This window comes from Neolamprologus brichardi, chromosome 22, assembly GCF_056152115.1.
Source record: "Neolamprologus brichardi isolate AB-2024 chromosome 22, ASM5615211v1, whole genome shotgun sequence".
Lineage (NCBI taxonomy): Eukaryota > Metazoa > Chordata > Actinopteri > Cichliformes > Cichlidae > Neolamprologus > Neolamprologus brichardi.
In genome coordinates this window covers 970,669-996,283 of record NC_142124.1, presented here as the reverse complement: position 1 = coordinate 996,283, position 25,615 = coordinate 970,669, and the positions used below count along the sequence as shown (strand labels likewise).

Sequence of the window (25,615 nt, the reverse complement as noted above, 5' to 3'; positions counted from 1 at the left end):
TACATCATATACATATTTTCTTTTTCAGTACTAGTGATGGGAATTCCGGCTCTTTTTGGAGAACCAGCTCTTTCAGCTCGGCTCACTAAAAAGGCTCTTCAGGTTGTTTTGTTGCTTTAATTAATTTATTATCAACAACAATATAAAATTATGGACAAAAGAAATTAGCAGATGATAAAGGATTCAGAAAGTTTATTCATGCAGTTCCATATGACAGAGAATGTGCATCTTCTTTTTGTTTTCATATAATTTATATTTAATTGTGTTGTGGTTTGCAGTGTTTTGTGTTGTTTCATTTTAAATTTGTTTAAAATGAAAAAGCTGAAAATTTAAATAGTTAAATTAATTACAGACACTGAATCTGCGTGTGTGTGTGTTTTCCCAGCAAACTACTGAATAAACAGAGAATATTTGCTCTATTGGCTTAAATCTTTCAAGTCCTAAAACTAAGTAGAACAGAAGCAAAGTCATGCATTTGATTATAATTTTTTCTGACATAGTTTGATTAATGTTTTTTTGTTTATTGAAGCTACTGCAGGTCAGAATGAAAACAGCTTTTAATTCCACTATTCTTGATCTCATGATACAATACAATACAACTTTATTTATAAAGCACATTTAAAACCGAAGGCACACCAAAGGGCTTTACAACAAGGTTAAAACACAAGATATAAGATAAAAGGCTATAACAGAGTACAAAAAATGATGTTACACTGCTCTCACACAGAGGCATTGTGAATGCCTTGTTATTCTCAAATATGACTTATGCTGCTGCACAGCAGAAACTTTATATACTGTAAATTGAATAATGTCTGCTTATCTATATTTGTTCTCTAAATAGGTAATAGTACACATTAGCTAGATCAGCTACATCACTAGCCATTATTAGCTTATTAATATTAGCTTTCTGAGCCACAGTACGCTGGTATATCGGTAGCTGCCAGCCAAGGAGCTGATGTACTTTTATTGTCTTACTGTGTGTATATTTTATATTCTGGTATATACTGTGACAGCACAAATACTGCAGATGAAGGACAGAGAAGCTGAAACAGCAAAAAGAGAAAAGGAGAGACCGAAAAGAAACAGGTAACAGTGAAGGTAGTCAAAGTTAGAGACTGGAAGGAAAAATGAGGTGAGCAGATGAGGAGTTAGTGAAGTTAGGTGGAACAACATAAAATCACCTCATAAAAATGGGTGAAAAAAAAATCCCCAAATGATTTTGATATGCATTTGATGAATGTTTTGTGTGCTTTCCTGTAGCACTCTTAAAAATGTCAGTGGACATTTGATAAAGAACTTATGGATTGATATGAATGGTAGCATTTATTCCGCAGTCACCCCTGTGGCTCCTGGCTGCGGCTAAGGACGTAGAACAGCTCATCTACTAATGGGAAGCTCTGTGGTTTGATCCCCGTCTGTTCCAGTCCGCTACATGTCCTTGGGCAAGTTGCTGTCCAATGCATCCATCAAAGAATAAATGTTAGATAGAAAGCACTTGTGAAGAAGAAGTGTCTAAAAAGAGTGCTTGTATGAATGGGTGAATGAGGCAAGTTGTGTAAAGTGCTTTGCCATCTCAGATGGGTTGGATAGGATAGGATAGGCTGCCACTACACTGAAATCTATTTTTCTCCTCTCGGAACCAAGAGTAGAATCTGCAGAATAAAGGTAGGGTTTGTATGAACTTGATGTAAAAGAGACTAAAACAATGCTTGGCATTTTACTTGTTTTATCTGCTTTATTACAACTTGTTCCTTAACTTACTTTGGAGTGTTATGATGAGCCTTTTCCTTAGGTTTAGGGTCTACTTTAAAAGCATCAATCATCAATTAATTTTCTACCGCTTATTCAGGTTTTTGCTGTGGGGCATCAGTCTGAGCAGAGGAACCCGGACTTACCTCTCACCAGCTGGCTGTTCTGGCTGATCAGGAGGAACACAGAGTCGTTCAGATATAATCTCTCCACAAAGTCCTGAGTCTGCCCTGGGAGCTCCTCCCAGTAGGGATCAAGAATATCTCCTAGGTGAGGTGAGCCGCACCTCACCTAGGAGGTGTCCAAAAGGCATTCTATGTCATGGTCCTGGGTCTTTGACTCAGTATTTTGAATTGCTATTCCTTATTCTTAGTTAAGAGTATCCTTAATGTTGCATTCTTTATGGCTGAAGTCTTGTAGTTTTCAGATAAGGATTTTGATTTTTTGTTCTCTGTTTGTTTTCTTGTATTTGTGTCAGTGTATTTGTGTCACTGATGTGTCATTCCATACCCTGCCACCCACTGGTTGTTTAATGCTACTATAGATGTATGATGTTTCATTGTACTTATTTTTTATTTAACCTGTCATGCATTATAATGAAAACCTCAATCAAGATTTGGCAGTCTTACAGTGTTACACACCCAGCTGACTGTTTCAGGAGGACAATAGGAGAAAGGTAATTGGATGGTTAATGCACACACCTTTAACCATGACAATAACTACCATTGCTCCACCTGCACATATTTGCCTGCTCATAAAAGGAGGAGCTCAAATCAGAAAGCACTTTCTTCCACTTCAGAAGACGACATACAAGCAGAGAAGTAATATGTAAGTAATCCTATAAGAAAAGAAATAACTGACATCAACATGTGATATTTAAGGTGAACTTTTTTTGTGTGTTCTTTTTTCTTCTTTTTTCCGTCTGTAATCAGTTTAGAATATATTGAGTCATACATGAGTTACTCAGCGACGTTCAAAAAAATCACTGATAAAATATTGCCAAAAATTTATTTATTTGGACAGTCTTTGTCTATTTTTTTCTCATGGAATGTTTTTTGTTTCAAAAATACTAGGAAAAAAACTTAAGGTGTGTTTGAGAGAATAGTGGTTTACAATATTGCATTCAACATGATGTACAGCATGTCTAAATGAATCTCGGATCCATAATCATCCCTTTCTCTAATATTCAATGATACTTTGATGACCAATCAACTATAAAGTTTTTTCTGTCATCCATTATTAATACTATGCTTCTCGTTCAAACAAACAGTGTACTGAAACATGTAGACTAATTGTGAAACTATTATGAACTAAAAAAAGTGAAAAGTTGCAAAAGTATACTGAGAAAGCCCTGGTAGGAAAAATATTTATGACTAGAGAGAATACAAGGGACTTTTAAATGTAAAGTTGCCATCATGAATTAAAAAAAGGAATGTGTTAGAACTTTAATGTTTAATGTGTTTAATGAAATAACATTTTTTATTCTACGGAAAGTTAAACAAAATAAAATTGATATTGTGGACAGATTATGTTTTTAGGCTCTCTTTTACATCTTTTATCCACATCAATTATCATTTTTAGAGAAGGCGACAGGAAAACACCATCACCATGGGTGAAAACATTGGTGTCAGATTTCTACTATTTGTTGGTAAGACAAATATCTATTCATGAACTGTTAACTGTCACATTTAGTTAAAATATGTAACAACATGTAAAAATAACAAAAAAATTTCTACTAAGTCTGCACAGCTACCACACCAATATCCAAAACAACAACTACAGCTGCGCCAACAACAACCATAACTGTGGTCACAACTACAGCTGCTCAAATAACAACAACCACAGCTTCCCCAACAACGACCACAACTGCGACCACAACCACAGCTGCACCGACAATAACCACAATTGCGGCCACAACTACAGCTGGCCCAACAACAACCACAGTGGCAGCCACAGCCACAGCTGCTCCAACAACTACAACAGCTGCACCCACAAGCACAGCTACCCCAACAACAACCACAACTGCACCCACAACCACAGCCGCTCCAACAACAACTACAGAAGCTCCAACAACAACCACAGCTGCTCCAACAACAACCACAGCTGACCTAACAACAACCACAACTGCCGCCCCAATAACAAATACAACTGCTCCAACAACAACCAAAGCCACCCCAACAACAGCTACAGCTGCTTTAACAACAACCACAACTGCACAAACAACCACAGCTGCTCTGACAATAACGACAAGTACCACCACAACAACAACCACAGCTGCTCCAACAACAACCACAGCTTCGCCAATAACAACAACAACTGCACCCACAACCACAGCTGCTCCCTCAACAACCACAGCTTCCCCAACAACAACCACAACTGCGGCCACAACCGCAGCTGCTCCAACAACAACCACAACTGTCGCCCCAACAACTACCACAACTGCACCCACAACCACAGCTTCCCCAACAACAACCAAAACTGCTTCAACAAATACCACAGCTGCCCCAACAACAACCACAGCTGCCCCAACAACAACCACAGCTGCCCCAACAACAACCACAACTGCCACCCCAACAACAACCACAACTGCACCCACAACCACAGCTGACCCAACAACAACCACAACTACACCAACAACTAAAGCTGCTCCAACAACAACTACAGCTGCTCCAACAACAACCACAGCTGCTCCGACAAGTACAACAACTGCACCCACAAAAACCACAGCTGGTTCAACAACAACTACAGCTGGTCCAACAACAACCACAGCTCCTCCAAAAACAACCACAGCTGCTCCGACAACAACCACAACTGTCGCCCCAACAACAACCACAAAAGCGGACACAACTGCAGCTGCCCCGACAACAACCAAAGCTTCCCCAACAACAACAACAACTGCACCCTCAACTACAGGTGCTCCAAGAACATCTACAGCTGCTACAAAAACAACCACAGCTGCTTCAACAACAACCACAGCTGACCCAACAACAACCACAACTACACCAACAACAAACACAACCACAGCTGCACCAACAACAACCACAACTTCTCCAACAACAACCACAACTATCGCTCCAACAACTACAACAACTGCACCCACAACAACCACAGCTGCTCCAACAACAAGCCCAGCTTCCCCAACAACAACAACAACAACAACTGCACACACAACCACAACTGCACCCACAACAACCACAGCTGGTTCAACAACAACTACAGCTGCTCCAACAACAACCACAACTATCGCTCCAACAACTACAACAACTGAAACCAAAACAACCAGAGCTTCTCCAACAACAACCACAGCTTCTCCAACAACAACTACAGCTGCTCCTACAACAACCACATCTGCGGCCACAACTGCAGCTGGTCCAACAACAACCACAGCTTCCCCAACAACAACAACAACAACAACAACAACAACTGCACCCTCAACTACAGGTGCTCCAACAACATCTACAGCTGCTACAATAACAACAACCACAGCTGGTTCAACAACAACTACAGCTGCTCAAAGAGCAACCACAACTGTCGCCCCAAAAACAACAACAACAAATGCACCCACAACAACCACAGCTGCTCCAACAACAACTACAGCTGCTCCAAAAACAACTATCGCTCAAACAACTACATCAACTGAACCCACAAAACCCACAGCTGCTCCAACAACAACCACAGCTTCCCCAACAACAACTGCACACACAACCACACCTGCCCCAACAACAACCACAACTGCTCCAAAAACAACTGCACACAAAACAACAACTGCACACACAACAACCACAGCTGGTTCAAAAACAACTACAGCTGCTCCAACAACAACCACAGCTGCACCAACAACAACCACAGCTTCTCCAACAACAACCACAGCTGCTCCAACAACAACCACTTCTGCGGCCACAACTGCAGCTGGTCCAACAAAAACAACAACTGCACACACAACAACACCTGCCCCAACAACAACTACAGCTGCTCCAACAACAACTACAGCTGCTCCAACAACAACCACAACAGCTCCAACAACAACTGCACACACAACAACAACTGCACACACAACAACCACAGCTGCTCCTAAAACAACCACATCTGCAGCCAACACTGAAGCTGGTCCAACAACAACCACAGCTTCCCCAACAACAACAACAACAACAACAATTGCACCCTCAACTACAGGTGCTCCAACAACATCTACAGCTGCTACAACAACAACAACCACAGCTGGTTCAACAACTTCTACAGCTGCTCAAAGAGCAACCACAACTGTCGCCCAAACAGCAACAACAACAAATGCACCAACAACAACCACAGCTGCTCCAACAACAACTACAGCTGCTCCAAAAACAACCACAACTATCGCTCCAACAACTACATCAACTGCACCCACAAAAACCACAGCTGCTCCAACAACAACCACAGCTTCCCCAACAACAACAAAAACTGCACACACAACCACAACTGCCCCAACAACAACTACAGCTGCTCCAACAACAACCATAACTGCTCCAACAACAACTGCACACAAAACAACAACTGCACACACAACAACCACAGCTGGTTCAACAACAACTATAGCTGCTCCAACAACAACCACAGCTGCACCAACAACAACCACAGCTTCTCCAACAACAACTACAGCTGCTCCAACAACAACCACAGCTGCTCCAACAACAACCACATCTGCGGCCACAACTGCAGCTGGTCCAACAAAAACAACATCTGCACACACAACAACACCTGCCCCAACAACAACTACAGCTGCTCCAACAACAACTACAGCTGCTCCAACAACAACCACAACAGCTCCAACAACAACTGCACACACAACAACAACTGCACACACAACAACCACAGCGGGTTCAACAACAACTACAGCTGCTCCAACAACAACCACAGCTGCACCAACAACAACCACAACTTCTCCAACAACAACTACAGCTGCTCCAACAACAACTACAGCTGCTCCAACAACAACCACATCTGCGGCCACAACAACTACCACAACTGCACCCACAACCACAGCTGACCCAACAACAACCACAACTACACCAACAACAACAACAACCACAGCTGCACCAACAACAACCACAACTTCTCCAACAACAACTACAGCTGCTCCAACAACAACTACAGCTGCTCCAACAACAACCACATCTGCGGCCACAACCACAGCTTCCCCAACAACAACCAAAACTGCTTCAACAACAACCACAGCTACCCCAACAACAACCACAACTGCACCCACAACCACAGCTGCTCCCTCATCAACCACAGCTTCCCCAACAACAACCACAACTGCGGCTACAACCGCAGCTGCTCCAACAACAACCACAACTGTCGCCCCAACAACTACCACAACTGCACCCACAACCACAGCTTCCCCAACAACAACCAAAACTGCTTCAACAACAACCACAGCTGCCCCAACAACAACCACAGCTGCCCCAACAACAACCACAGCTGCCATCCCAACAACAACCACAAGTGCTCCAACAACTACTACAGCTGCTCCCAAAACAACCACAGCTTCCCAAACAACAACCACAACTGTCGCCCCAACAACTACTACAACTGCACCCACAACCACAGCTGACCCAACAACAACCACAACTACACCAACAACTAAAGCTGCTCCAACAACAACTACAGCTACTCCAACAACAACAACAGCTGCTCCGACAAGTACAACAACTGCACCCACAAAGACCACAGCTGGTTCAACAACAACTACAGCTGGTCCAACAACAACCACAACTGCTCCAACAACAACCACAGCTGCTCCGACAACAACCACAACTGTCGCCCCAACAACAACCACAAAAGAGGACACAACTGCAGCTGCCCCGACAACAACCACAGCTTCCCTAACAACAACAACAACTGCATCCTCAACTACAAGTGCTCCAACAACATCTACAGCTGCTACAACAACAACCACAACTATCGCTCCAACAACTACAACAACTGCACCCACAACAACCACAGCTGCTCCAACAACAACCACAACTATCGCTCCAACAACTACAACAACTGCACCCACAACAACCACAGCTGCTCCAACAACAACCCCAGCTTCCCCAACAACAACAACAACTGCACACACAACCACAACTGCACCCACAACAACCACAGCTGGTTCAACAACAACTACAGCTGCTCCAACAACAACCACAACTATCGCTCCAACAACTACAACAACTGCACACAAAACAACAACTGCACACACAAACACCACAGCTGGTTCAACAACAACTACAGCTGCTCCAACAACAACCACAGCTGCACCAACAACAACCACAGCTTCTCCAACAACAACTACAGCTGCTCCAACAACAACCACAGCTGCTCCAACAACAACCACAGCTGCTCCAACAACAACCACATCTGCGGCCACAACTGCAGCTGGTCCAACAAAAACAACAACTGCACACACAACAACACCTGCCCCAACAACAACTACAGCTGCTCCAACAACAACTACAGCTGCTCCAACAACAACCACAACAGCTCCAACAACAACTGCACACACAACAACAACTGCACACACAACAACCACAGCTGGTTCAACAACAAGTACAGCTGCTCCAACAACAACCACAGCTGCACCAACAAAAACCACAACTTCTCCAACAACAACTACAGCTGCTCCAACAACAACTACAGCTGCTCCAACAACAACCACATCTGCGGCCACAACTACAGTTGCCCCAACAACAACAACAACTTCTCCAACAACAACCACAACTGCTCCAACAACAACAACAACTGCACACACAACAACAACTGCACCCACAACAACCACATCTGGTTCAACAACAACCACAGCTGCACCAACAACAACCACAGCTTCTCCAAAAACAACTACAGCTGCACCAACAACAACCACAGCTTCTCCAACAACAACCTCAGCTGGTTCAACAACAACTACAGCTGCTCAAACAACAACCACAATTGCGGCCACAACTGAAGCAGCTCCGAAAAAAACCACAACTGTCGCCCCAGCAACTACCACAACTGCACCCACGACAACCACAGCTGCTCCGACAACAACCACAACTGTCGCCCCAAAAACAACCACAACTGCACCCACGACAACAACAGCTGCTCCAACAACAACTACAGCTCCTCCAACAACAACTACAGCAGCTCCAACAACAACCACAACTGCTCCAACAACAACCACAATTGCGGCCACAACTGAAGCTGCTCCAACAACAACCATAACTGTTGCCCCAACAACTACCACAACTGCACCCACGACAACCACAGCTGCTCCGACAACAACCACAACTATTGCCCCAACAACAACCACAAAAGAGGCCACATCTGCAGCTGCCCCAACAACAACCAAAACTGCCCCAACAACAACTACAGCTGCTCCAACAACAACCACAACTGCTCCAACAACAACTGCACACAAAACAACAACTGCACACACAACAACCACAGCTGGTTCAACAACAACTATAGCTGCTCCAACAACAACCACAGCTGCACCAACAACAACCACAGCTTCTCCAACAACAACTACAGCTGCTCCAACAACAACCACAGCTGCTCCAACAACAACCACATCTGCGGCCACAACTGCAGCTGGTCCAACAAAAACAACATCTGCACACACAACAACACCTGCCCCAACAACAACTACAGCTGCTCCAACAACAACTACAGCTGCTCCAACAACAACCACAACAGCTCCAACAACAACTGCACACACAACAACAACTGCACACACAACAACCACAGCGGGTTCAACAACAACTACAGCTGCTCCAACAACAACCACAGCTGCACCAACAACAACCACAACTTCTCCAACAACAACTACAGCTGCTCCAACAACAACTACAGCTGCTCCAACAACAACCACATCTGCGGCCACAACAACTACCACAACTGCACCCACAACCACAGCTGACCCAACAACAACCACAACTACACCAACAACAACAACAACCACAGCTGCACCAACAACAACCACAACTTCTCCAACAACAACTACAGCTGCTCCAACAACAACTACAGCTGCTCCAACAACAACCACATCTGCGGCCACAACCACAGCTTCCCCAACAACAACCAAAACTGCTTCAACAACAACCACAGCTGCCCCAACAACAACCACAACTGCACCCACAACCACAGCTGCTCCCTCATCAACCACAGCTTCCCCAACAACAACCACAACTGCGGCTACAACCGCAGCTGCTCCAACAACAACCACAACTGTCGCCCCAACAACTACCACAACTGCACCCACAACCACAGCTTCCCCAACAACAACCAAAACTGCTTCAACAACAACCACAGCTGCCCCAACAACAACCACAGCTGCCCCAACAACAACCACAGCTGCCCCAACAACAACCACAACTGCCATCCCAACAACAACCACAAGTGCTCCAACAACTACTACAGCTGCTCCCAAAACAACCACAGCTTCCCAAACAACAACCACAACTGTCGCCCCAACAACTACTACAACTGCACCCACAACCACAGCTGACCCAACAACAACCACAACTACACCAACAACTAAAGCTGCTCCAACAACAACTACAGCTACTCCAACAACAACAACAGCTGCTCCGACAAGTACAACAACTGCACCCACAAAGACCACAGCTGGTTCAACAACAACTACAGCTGGTCCAACAACAACCACAACTGCTCCAACAACAACCACAGCTGCTCCGACAACAACCACAACTGTCGCCCCAACAACAACCACAAAAGAGGACACAACTGCAGCTGCCCCGACAACAACCACAGCTTCCCTAACAACAACAACAACTGCATCCTCAACTACAAGTGCTCCAACAACATCTACAGCTGCTACAACAACAACCACAACTATCGCTCCAACAACTACAACAACTGCACCCACAACAACCACAGCTGCTCCAACAACAACCACAACTATCGCTCCAACAACTACAACAACTGCACCCACAACAACCACAGCTGCTCCAACAACAACCCCAGCTTCCCCAACAACAACAACAACTGCACACACAACCACAACTGCACCCACAACAACCACAGCTGGTTCAACAACAACTACAGCTGCTCCAACAACAACCACAACTATCGCTCCAACAACTACAACAACTGCACCCACAACAACCAGAGCTTCTCCAACAACAACCACAGCTTCTCCAACAACAACTACAGCTGCTCCTGCAACAACCACATCTGCGGCCACAACTGCAGCTGGTCCAACAACAACCACAGCTTCCCCAACAACAACGACAACAACAACAACTGCACACAAAACAACAACTGCACACACAACAACCACAGCTGGTTCAACAACAACTACAGCTGCTCCAACAACAACCACAGCTGCACCAACAACAACCACAGCTTCTCCAACAACAACTACAGCTGCTCCAACAACAACCACAGCTGCTCCAACAACAACCACATCTGCGGCCACAACTGCAGCTGGTCCAACAAAAACAACAACTGCACACACAACAACACCTGCCCCAACAACAACTACAGCTGCTCCAACAACAACTACAGCTGCTCCAACAACAACCACAACAGCTCCAACAACAACTGCACACACAACAACAACTGCACACACAACAACCACAGCTGGTTCAACAACAAGTACAGCTGCTCCAACAACAACCACAGCTGCACCAACAAAAACCACAACTTCTCCAACAACAACTACAGCTGCTCCAACAACAACTACAGCTGCTCCAACAACAACCACATCTGCGGCCACAACTACAGTTGCCCCAACAACAACAACAACTTCTCCAACAACAACCACAACTGCTCCAACAACAACAACAACTGCACACACAACAACAACTGCACCCACAACAACCACATCTGGTTCAACAACAACCACAGCTGCACCAACAACAACCACAGCTTCTCCAAAAACAACTACAGCTGCACCAACAACAACCACAGCTTCTCCAACAACAACCTCAGCTGGTTCAACAACAACTACAGCTGCTCAAACAACAACCATAATTGCGGCCACAACTGAAGCAGCTCCGAAAACAACCACAACTGTCGCCCCAACAACTACCACAACTGCACCCACGACAACCACAGCTGCTCCGACAACAACCACAACTGTCGCCCCAAAAACAACCACAACTGCACCCACGACAACAACAGCTGCTCCAACAACAACTACAGCTCCTCCAACAACAACTACAGCAGCTCCAACAACAACCACAACTGCTCCAACAACAACCACAATTGCGGCCACAACTGAAGCTGCTCCAACAACAACCATAACTGTTGCCCCAACAACTACCACAACTGCACCCACGACAACCACAGCTGCTCCGACAACAACCACAACTATTGCCCCAACAACAACCACAAAAGAGGCCACATCTGCAGCTGCCCCAACAACAACCAAAACTGCCCCAACAACAACTACAGCTGCTCCAACAACAACCACAACTGCTCCAACAACAACTGCACACAAAACAACAACTGCACACACAACAACCACAGCTGGTTCAACAACAACTATAGCTGCTCCAACAACAACCACAGCTGCACCAACAACAACCACAGCTTCTCCAACAACAACTACAGCTGCTCCAACAACAACCACAGCTGCTCCAACAACAACCACATCTGCGGCCACAACTGCAGCTGGTCCAACAAAAACAACATCTGCACACACAACAACACCTGCCCCAACAACAACTACAGCTGCTTCAACAACAACTACAGCTGCTCCAACAACAACCACAACAGCTCCAACAACAACTGCACACACAACAACAACTGCACACACAACAACCACAGCGGGTTCAACAACAACTACAGCTGCTCCAACAACAACCACAGCTGCACCAACAACAACCACAACTTCTCTAACAACAACTACAGCTGCTCCAACAACAACTACAGCTGCTCCAACAACAACCACATCTGCGGCCACAACAACTACCACAACTGCACCCACAAGCACAGCTGACCCAACAACAACCACAGCTGCACCAACAACAACGACAGCTTCTCCAACAACAACTACAGCTGCTCCAACAACAACCACAGCTGCTCCAACAACAACCACATCTGCGGCCACAACTGCAGCTGGTCCAACAAAAACAACATCTGCACACACAACAACACCTGCCCCAACAACAACTACAGCTGCTCCAACAACAACTACAGCTGCTCCAACAACAACCACAACAGCTCCAACAACAACTGCACACACAACAACAACTGCACACACAACAACCACAGCGGGTTCAACAACAACTACAGCTGCTCCAACAACAACCACATCTGCGGCCACAACAACTACCACAACTGCACCCACAACCACAGCTGACCCAACAACAACCACAACTACACCAACAACAACAACAACCACAGCTGCACCAACAACAACCACAACTTCTCCAACAACAACTACAGCTGCTCCAACAACAACTAAAGCTGCTCCAACAACAACCACATCTGCGGCCACAACCACAGCTTCCCCAACAACAACCAAAACTGCTTCAACAACAACCACAGCTGCCCCAACAACAACCACAACTGCACCCACAACCACAGCTGCTCCCTCATCAACCACAGCTTCCCCAACAACAACCACAACTGCGGCTACAACCGCAGCTGCTCCAACAACAACCACAACTGTCGCCCCAACAACTACCACAACTGCACCCACAACCACAGCTTCCCCAACAACAACCAAAACTGCTTCAACAACAACCACAGCTGCCACAACAACAACCACAGCTGCCCCAACAACAACCACAGCTGCCCCAACAACAACCACAACTGCCATCCCAACAACAACCACAAGTGCTCCAACAACTACTACAGCTGCTCCCAAAACAACCACAGCTTCCCAAACAACAACCACAACTGTCGCCCCAACAACTACTACAACTGCACCCACAACCACAGCTGACCCAACAACAACCACAACTACACCAACAACTAAAGCTGCTCCAACAACAACTACAGCTACTCCAACAACAACAACAGCTGCTCCGACAAGTACAACAACTGCACCCACAAAGACCACAGCTGGTTCAACAACAACTACAGCTGGTCCAACAACAACCACAACTGCTCCAACAACAACCACAGCTGCTCCGACAACAACCACAACTGTCGCCCCAACAACAACCACAAAAGAGGACACAACTGCAGCTGCCCCGACAACAACCACAGCTTCCCTAACAACAACAACAACTGCATCCTCAACTACAAGTGCTCCAACAACATCTACAGCTGCTACAACAACAACCACAACTATCGCTCCAACAACTACAACAACTGCACCCACAACAACCACAGCTGCTCCAACAACAACCACAACTATCGCTCCAACAACTACAACAACTGCACCCACAACAACCACAGCTGCTCCAACAACAACCCCAGCTTCCCCAACAACAACAACAACTGCACACACAACCACAACTGCACCCACAACAACCACAGCTGGTTCAACAACAACTACAGCTGCTCCAACAACAACCACAACTATCGCTCCAACAACTACAACAACTGCACCCACAACAACCAGAGCTTCTCCAACAACAACCACAGCTTCTCCAACAACAACTACAGCTGCTCCTGCAACAACCACATCTGCGGCCACAACTGCAGCTGGTCCAACAACAACCACAGCTTCCCCAACAACAACGACAACAACAACAACTGCACACAAAACAACAACTGCACACACAACAACCACAGCTGGTTCAACAACAACTACAGCTGCTCCAACAACAACCACAGCTGCACCAACAACAACCACAGCTTCTCCAACAACAACTACAGCTGCTCCAACAACAACCACAGCTGCTCCAACAACAACCACATCTGCGGCCACAACTGCAGCTGGTCCAACAAAAACAACAACTGCACACACAACAACACCTGCCCCAACAACAACTACAGCTGCTCCAACAACAACTACAGCTGCTCCAACAACAACCACAACAGCTCCAACAACAACTGCACACACAACAACAACTGCACACACAACAACCACAGCTGGTTCAACAACAAGTACAGCTGCTCCAACAACAACCACAGCTGCACCAACAAAAACCACAACTTCTCCAACAACAACTACAGCTGCTCCAACAACAACTACAGCTGCTCCAACAACAACCACATCTGCGGCCACAACTACAGTTGCCCCAACAACAACAACAACTTCTCCAACAACAACCACAACTGCTCCAACAACAACAACAACTGCACACACAACAACAACTGCACCCACAACAACCACATCTGGTTCAACAACAACCACAGCTGCACCAACAACAACCACAGCTTCTCCAAAAACAACTACAGCTGCACCAACAACAACCACAGCTTCTCCAACAACAACCTCAGCTGGTTCAACAACAACTACAGCTGCTCAAACAACAACCACAATTGCGGCCACAACTGAAGCAGCTCCGAAAACAACCACAACTGTCGCCCCAACAACTACCACAACTGCACCCACGACAACCACAGCTGCTCCGACAACAACCACAACTGTCGCCCCAAAAACAACCACAACTGCACCCACGACAACAACAGCTGCTCCAACAACAACTACAGCTCCTCCAACAACAACTACAGCAGCTCCAACAACAACCACAACTGCTCCAACAACAACCACAATTGCGGCCACAACTGAAGCTGCTCCAACAACAACCATAACTGTTGCCCCAACAACTACCACAACTGCACCCACGACAACCACAGCTGCTCCGACAACAACCACAACTATTGCCCCAACAACAACCACAAAAGAGGCCACATCTGCAGCTGCCCCAACAACAACCAAAACTGCCCCAACAACAACTACAGCTGCTCCAACAACAACCACAACTGCTCCAACAACAACTGCACACAAAACAACAACTGCACACACAACAACCACAGCTGGTTCAACAACAACTATAGCTGCTCCAACAACAACCACAGCTGCACCAACAACAACCACAGCTTCTCCAACAACAACTACAGCTGCTCCAACAACAACCACAGCTGCTCCAACAACAACCACATCTGCGGCCACAACTGCAGCTGGTCCAACAAAAACAACATCTGCACACACAACAACACCTGCCCCAACAACAACTACAGCTGCTTCAACAACAACTACAGCTGCTCCAACAACAACCACAACAGCTCCAACAACAACTGCACACACAACAACAACTGCACACACAACAACCACAGCGGGTTCAACAACAACTACAGCTGCTCCAACAACAACCACAGCTGCACCAACAACAACCACAACTTCTCTAACAACAACTACAGCTGCTCCAACAACAACTACAGCTGCTCCAACAACAACCACATCTGCGGCCACAACAACTACCACAACTGCACCCACAAGCACAGCTGACCCAACAACAACCACAGCTGCACCAACAACAACCACAGCTTCTCCAACAACAACTACAGCTGCTCCAACAACAACCACAGCTGCTCCAACAACAACCACATCTGCGGCCACAACTGCAGCTGGTCCAACAAAAACAACATCTGCACACACAACAACACCTGCCCCAACAACAACTACAGCTGCTCCAACAACAACTACAGCTGCTCCAACAACAACCACAACAGCTCCAACAACAACTGCACACACAACAACAACTGCACACACAACAACCACAGCGGGTTCAACAACAACTACAGCTGCTCCAACAACAACCACAGCTGCACCAACAACAACCACAACTTCTCCAACAACAACTACAGCTGCTCCAACAACAACTACAGCTGCTCCAACAACAACCACATCTGCGGCCACAACAACTACCACAACTGCACCCACAACCACAGCTGACCCAACAACAACCACAACTACACCAACAACAACAACAACCACAGCTGCACCAACAACAACCACAACTTCTCCAACAACAACTACAGCTGCTCCAACAACAACTACAGCTGCTCCAACAACAACCACATCTGCGGCCACAACCACAGCTTCCCCAACAACAACCAAAACTGCTTCAACAACAACCACAGCTGCCCCAACAACAACCACAACTGCACCCACAACCACAGCTGCTCCCTCATCAACCACAGCTTCCCCAACAACAACCACAACTGCGGCTACAACCGCAGCTGCTCCAACAACAACCACAACTGTCGCCCCAACAACTACCACAACTGCACCCACAACCACAGCTTCCCCAACAACAACCAAAACTGCTTCAACAACAACCACAGCTGCCCCAACAACAACCACAGCTGCCCCAACAACAACCACAGCTGCCCCAACAACAACCACAACTGCCATCCCAACAACAACCACAAGTGCTCCAACAACTACTACAGCTGCTCCCAAAACAACCACAGCTTCCCAAACAACAACCACAACTGTCGCCCCAACAACTACTACAACTGCACCCACAACCACAGCTGACCCAACAACAACCACAACTACACCAACAACTAAAGCTGCTCCAACAACAACTACAGCTACTCCAACAACAACAACAGCTGCTCCGACAAGTACAACAACTGCACCCACAAAGACCACAGCTGGTTCAACAACAACTACAGCTGGTCCAACAACAACCACAACTGCTCCAACAACAACCACAGCTGCTCCGACAACAACCACAACTGTCGCCCCAACAACAACCACAAAAGAGGACACAACTGCAGCTGCCCCGACAACAACCACAGCTTCCCTAACAACAACAACAACTGCATCCTCAACTACAAGTGCTCCAACAACATCTACAGCTGCTACAACAACAACCACAACTATCGCTCCAAAAACTACAACAACTGCACCCACAACAACCACAGCTGCTCCAACAACAACCACAACTATCGCTCCAACAACTACAACAACTGCACCCACAACAACCACAGCTGCTCCAACAACAACCCCAGCTTCCCCAACAACAACAACAACTGCACACACAACCACAACTGCACCCACAACAACCACAGCTGGTTCAACAACAACTACAGCTGCTCCAACAACAACCACAACTATCGCTCCAACAACTACAACAACTGCACCCACAACAACCAGAGTTTCTCCAACAACAACCACAGCTTCTCCAACAACAACTACAGCTGCTCCTGCAACAACCACATCTGCGGCCACAACTGCAGCTGGTCCAACAACAACCACAGCTTCCCCAACAACAACGACAACAACAACAACTGCACACAAAACAACAACTGCACACACAACAACCACAGCTGGTTCAACAACAACTACAGCTGCTCCAACAACAACCACAGCTGCACCAACAACAACCACAGCTTCTCCAACAACAACTACAGCTGCTCCAACAACAACCACAGCTGCTCCAACAACAACCACATCTGCGGCCACAACTGCAGCTGGTCCAACAAAAACAACAACTGCACACACAACAACACCTGCCCCAACAACAACTACAGCTGCTCCAACAACAACTACAGCTGCTCCAACAACAACCACAACAGCTCCAACAACAACTGCACACACAACAACAACTGCACACACAACAACCACAGCTGGTTCAACAACAAGTACAGCTGCTCCAACAACAACCACAGCTGCACCAACAAAAACCACAACTTCTCCAACAACAACTACAGCTGCTCCAACAACAACTACAGCTGCTCCAACAACAACCACATCTGCGGCCACAACTACAGTTGCCCCAACAACAACAACAACTTCTCCAACAACAACCACAACTGCTCCAACAACAACAACAACTGCACACACAACAACAACTGCACCCACAACAACCACATCTGGTTCAACAACAACCACAGCTGCACCAACAACAACCACAGCTTCTCCAAAAACAACTACAGCTGCACCAACAACAACCACAGCTTCTCCAACAACAACCTCAGCTGGTTCAACAACAACTACAGCTGCTCAAACAACAACCACAATTGCGGCCACAACTGAAGCAGCTCCGAAAACAACCACAACTGTCGCCCCAACAACTACCACAATTGCACCCACGAACACCACAGCTGCTCCGACAACAACCACAACTGTCGCCCCAAAAACAACCACAACTGCACCCACGACAACAACAGCTGCTCCAACAACAACTACAGCTCCTCCAACAACAACTACAGCAGCTCCAACAACAACCACAACTGCTCCAACAACAACCACAATTGCGGCCACAACTGAAGCTGCTCCAACAACAACCATAACTGTTGCCCCAACAACTACCACAACTGCACCCACGACAACCACAGCTGGTTCAACAACAACTACAGCTGCTCAAACAGCAACCACAACTGTCGCACCAACAGCAACAACAACAACTGCACTCACAACCACAACTGCACCCACAACAACCACAGCTGGTTCAACAACAACTACAGCTGCTCCAACAACTACCACAGCTCCTCCAACAACAACCACAGCTTCACCAACAACAACTACAGCTGCTCCAACAACAATCACAGCTTCTCCAACACCAACCACAGCTGGTTCAACAACAACTACAGCTGCTCAAAAAGCAACCACAACTGTCGTACCAACAGCAACAACAACAACTGCACACACGACCACAACTGCACCCACAACAACTACAGCTGCCCCAACAACAACTACAGCTGCTCCAACAACAACTACAGCTGCTCCAACAACAACCACAACAGCTCCAACAACAACTGCACACACAACAACAACTGCACACACAACAACCACAGCTGGTTCAACAACAACTACAGCTGCTCCAACAACAACCACAGCTGCACCAACAACAACCACAACTTCTCTAACAACAACTACAGCTGCTCCAACAACAACTACAGCTGCTCCAACAACAACCACATCTGCGGCCACAACTACAGTTGCCCCAACAACAACAACAACTTCTCCAACAACAACAACAACTGCACACACAACAACAACTGCACACACAACAACCACAGCTGGTTCAACAACAACCACAGCTGCCCCAACAACAACCACAGCTTCTCCAAAAACAACTACAGCTGCTCCAACAACAACCACAGCTTCTCCAACAACAACCACAGCTGCCCCAACAACAACCACATCTGCGGCCACAACTGCAGCTGGTCCAAAAAAAACAACAACTGCACACACAACAACACCTGCCCCAACAACAACTACAGCTGCTCCAACAACAACTACAGCTGCTCCAACAACAACCACAACAGCTCCAACAACAACTGCACACACAACAACAACTGCACACACAACAACCACAGCTGGTTCAACAACAACTACAGCTGCTCCAACAACAACCACAGCTGCACCAACAACAACCACAACTTCTCTAACAACAACTACAGCTGCTCCAACAACAACTACAGCTGCTCCAACAACAACCACATCTGCGGCCACAACTACAGTTGCCCCAACAACAACAACAACTTCTCCAACAACAACAACAACTGCACACACAACAACAACTGCACACACAACAACCACAGCTGGTTCAACAACAACCACAGCTGCACCAACAACAACCACAGCTTCTCCAAAAACAACTACAGCTGCTCCAACAACAACCACAGCTTCTCCAACAACAACCTCAGCTGGTTCAACAACAACTACAGCTGCTCAAACAATAACCACAATTGCGGCCACAACTGAAGCTGCTCCGAAAACAACCACAACTGTCGCCCCAACAACTACCACAACTGCACCCACGACAACCACAGCTGCTCCGACAACAACCACAACTGTCGCACCAAAAACAACCACAACTGCACCCACGACAACAACAGCTGCTCCAACAACAACTACAGCTCCTCCAACAACAACTACAGCAGCTCCAACAACAACCACAACTGCTCCAACAACAACCACAATTGCGGACACAACTGAAGCTGCTCCAACAACAACCATAACTGTTGCCCCAACAACTACCACAACTGCACCCACGACAACCACAGCTGCTCCGACAACAACCACAGCTTCTCCAACAACAACTACAGCTGCTCCAACAACAACCACAGCTGGTCCAACAACAACCACATCTGCGGCCACAACTGCAGCTGGTCCAACAAAAACAACAACTGCACACACAACAACACCTGCCCCAACAACAACTACAGCTGCTCCAACAACAACTACAGCTGCTCCAACAACAACCACAACAGCTCCAACAACAACTGCACACACAACAACAACTGCACACACAACAACCACAGCTGGTTCAACAACAAGTACAGCTGCTCCAACAACAACCACAGCTGCACCAACAAAAACCACAACTTCTCCAACAACAACTACAGCTGCTCCAACAACAACTACAGCTGCTCCAACAACAACCACATCTTCGGCCACAACTACAGTTGCCCCAACAACAACAACAACTTCTCCAACAACAACCACAACTGCTCCAACAACAACAACAACTGCACACACAACAACAACTGCACCCACAACAACCACATCTGGTTCAACAACAACCACAGCTGCACCAACAACAACCACAGCTTCTCCAAAAACAACTACAGCTGCACCAACAACAACCACAGCTTCTCCAACAACAACCTCAGCTGGTTCAACAACAACTACAGCTGCTCAAACAACAACCACAATTGCGGCCACAACTGAAGCAGCTCCGAAAACAACCACAACTGTCGCCCCAACAACTACCACAACTGCACCCACGACAACCACAGCTGCTCCGACAACAACCACAACTGTCGCCCCAAAAACAACCACAACTGCACCAACGACAACAACAGCTGCTCCAACAACAACTACAGCTCCTCCAACAACAACTACAGCAGCTCCAACAACAACCACAACTGCTCCAACAACAACCACAATTGCGGCCACAACTGAAGCTGCTCCAACAACAACCATAACTGTTGCCCCAACAACTACCACAACTGCACCCACGACAACCACAGCTGCTCCGACAAGAACCACAACTATTGCCCCAACAACAACCACAAAAGAGGCCACATCTGCAGCTGCCCCAACAACAACCAAAACTGCCCCAACAACAACTACAGCTGCTCCAACAACAACCACAACTGCTCCAACAACAACTGCACACAAAACAACAACTGCACACACAACAACCACAGCTGGTTCAACAACAACTATAGCTGCTCCAACAACAACCACAGCTGCACCAACAACAACCACAGCTTCTCCAACAACAACTACAGCTGCTCCAACAACAACCACAGCTGCTCCAACAACAACCACATCTGCGGCCACAACTGCAGCTGGTCCAACAAAAACAACATCTGCACACACAACAACACCTGCCCCAACAACAACTACAGCTGCTTCAACAACAACTACAGCTGCTCCAACAACAACCACAACAGCTCCAACAACAACTGCACACACAACAACAACTGCACACACAACAACCACAGCGGGTTCAACAACAACTACAGCTGCTCCAACAACAACCACAGCTGCACCAACAACAACCACAACTTCTCCAACAACAACTACAGCTGCTCCAACAACAACTACAGCTGCTCCAACAACAACCACATCTGCGGCCACAACAACTACCACAACTGCACCCACAACCACAGCTGACCCAACAACAACCACAGCTGCACCAACAACAACCACAGCTTCTCCAACAACAACTACAGCTGCTCCAACAACAACCACAGCTGCTCCAACAACAACCACATCTGCGGCCACAGCTGCAGCTGGTCCAACAGAAACAACATCTGCACACACAACAACACCTGCATCAAAAACAACTACAGCTGCTCCAACAACAACTACAGCTGCTCCAACAACAACCACAACAGCTCCAACAACAACTGCACACACAACAACAACTGCACACACAACAACCACAGCGGGTTCAACAACAACTACAGCTGCTCCAACAACAACCACAGCTGCACCAACAACAACCACAACTTCTCCAACAACAACTACAGCTGCTCCAACAACAACTACAGCTGCTCCAACAACAACCACATCTGCGGCCACAACAACTACCACAACTGCACCCACAACCACAGCTGACCCAACAACAACCACAACTACACCAACAACAACAACAACCACAGCTGCACCAACAACAACCACAACTTCTCCAACAACAACTACAGCTGCTCCAACAACAACTACAGCTGCTCCAACAACAACCACATCTGCGGCCACAACAACAGCTTCCCCAACAACAACCAAAACTGCTTCAACAACAACCACAGCTGCCCCAACAACAAACACAACTGCACCCACAACCACAGCTGCTCCCTCATCAACCACAGCTTCCCCAACAACAACCACAACTGCGGCTACAACCGCAGCTGCTCCAACAACAACCACAACTGTCGCCCCAACAACTACCACAACTGCACCCACAACCACAGCTTCCCCAACAACAACCAAAACTGCTTCAACAACAACCACAGCTGCCCCAACAACAACCACAGCTGCCCCAACAACAACCACAGCTGCCCCAACAACAACCACATCTGCCATCCCAACAACAACCACAAGTGCTCCAACAACTACTACAGCTGCTCCCAAAACAACCACAGCTTCCCAAACAACAACCACAACTGTCGCCCCAACAACTACTACAACTGCACCCACAACCACAGCTGACCCAACAACAACCACAACTACACCAACAACTAAAGCTGCTCCAACAACAACTACAGCTACTCCAACAACAACAACAGCTGCTCCGACAAGTACAACAACTGCACCCACAAAGACCACAGCTGGTTCAACAACAACTACAGCTGGTCCAACAACAACCACAACTGCTCCAACAACAACCACAGCTGCTCCGACAACAACCACAACTGTCGCCCCAACAACAACCACAAAAGAGGACACAACTGCAGCTGCCCCGACAACAACCACAGCTTCCCTAACAACAACAACAACTGCATCCTCAACTACAAGTGCTCCAACAACATCTACAGCTGCTACAACAACAACCACAACTATCGCTCCAACAACTACAACAACTGCACCCACAACAACCACAGCTGCTCCAACAACAACCACAACTATCGCTCCAACAACTACAACAACTGCACCCACAACAACCACAGCTGCTCCAACAACAACCCCAGCTTCCCCAACAACAACAACAACTGCACACACAACCACAACTGCACCCACAACAACCACAGCTGGTTCAACAACAACTACAGCTGCTCCAACAACAACCACAACTATCGCTCCAACAACTACAACAACTGCACCCACAACAACCACAGCTGCTCCAACAACAACCACAACTATCGCTCCAACAACTACAACAACTGCACCCACAACAACCACAGCTGCTCCAACAACAACCCCAGCTTCCCCAACAACAACAACAACTGCACACACAACCACAACTGCACCCACAACAACCACAGCTGGTTCAACAACAACTACAGCTGCTACAACAACAACCACAGCTGCACCAACAACAACCACAGCTTCTCCAACAACAACTACAGCTGCTCCAACAACAAACAAAACTGTCGCAACAAAAGCAACAACAACAACTGCACCCACAACAACCACAGCTGGTTCAACAAGAACTACAGCTGCTCCAACAACAACCACAGCTGCTCCAACAACAACCACATCTGCGGCCACAGCTGCAGCTGGTCCAACAGAAACAACATCTGCACACACAACAACACCTGCATCAAAAACAACCACAGCTGGTTCAACAACAACTACAGCTGCTCCAACAACAACCACAGCTGCACCAACAACAACCACAGCTTCTCCAACAACAACTACAGCTGCTCCAACAACAACCACAGCTGCTCCAACAACAACCACATCTGCGGCCACAACTGCAGCTGGTCCAACAAAAACAACAACTGCACACACAACAACACCTGCCCCAACAACAACTACAGCTGCTCCAACAACAACTACAGCTGCTCCAACAACAACCACAACAGCTCCAACAACAACTGCACACACAACAACAACTGCACACACAACAACCACAGCTGGTTCAACAACAAGTACAGCTGCTCCAACAACAACCACAGCTGCACCAACAAAAACCACAACTTCTCCAACAACAACTACAGCTGCTCCAACAACAACTACAGCTGCTCCAACAACAACCACATCTGCGGCCACAACTACAGTTGCCCCAACAACAACAACAACTTCTCCAACAACAACCACAACTGCTCCAACAACAACAACAACTGCACACACAACAACAACTGCACCCACAACAACCACATCTGGTTCAACAACAACCACAGCTGCACCAACAACAACCACAGCTTCTACAAAAACAACTACAGCTGCACCAACAACAACCACAGCTTCTCCAACAACAACCTCAGCTGGTTCAACAACAACTACAGCTGCTCAAACAACAACCACAATTGCGGCCACAACTGAAGCAGCTCCGAAAACAACCACAACTGTCGCCCCAACAACTACCACAACTGCACCCACGACAACCACAGCTGCTCCGACAACAACCACAACTGTCGCCCCAAAAACAACCACAACTGCACCCACGACAACAACAGCTGCTCCAACAACAACTACAGCTCCTCCAACAACAACTACAGCAGCTCCAACAACAACCACAACTGCTCCAACAACAACCACAATTGCGGCCACAACTGAAGCTGCTCCAACAACAACCATAACTGTTGCCCCAACAACTACCACAACTGCACCCACGACAACCACAGCTGGTTCAACAACAACTACAGCTGCTCAAACAGCAACCACAACTGTCGCACCAACAGCAACAAAAACAACTGCACTCACAACCACAACTGCACCCACAACAACCACAGCTGGTTCAACAACAACTACAGCTGCTCCAACAACTACCACAGCTCCTCCAACAACAACCACAGCTTCACCAACAACAACTACAGCTGCTCCAACAACAATCACAGCTTCTCCAACACCAACCACAGCTGG

At 47.1% G+C, this 25,615-nt stretch overlaps 1 pseudogene; it reads left to right on the top strand.

Annotated features, from left to right (window-relative positions):
* The first annotated feature begins 1,127 nt into the window (after positions 1-1,127).
* Positions 1,128-25,075, top strand: LOC148096528 (uncharacterized; annotated as a pseudogene).
* The last annotated feature ends 540 nt before the right edge of the window (positions 25,076-25,615 follow it).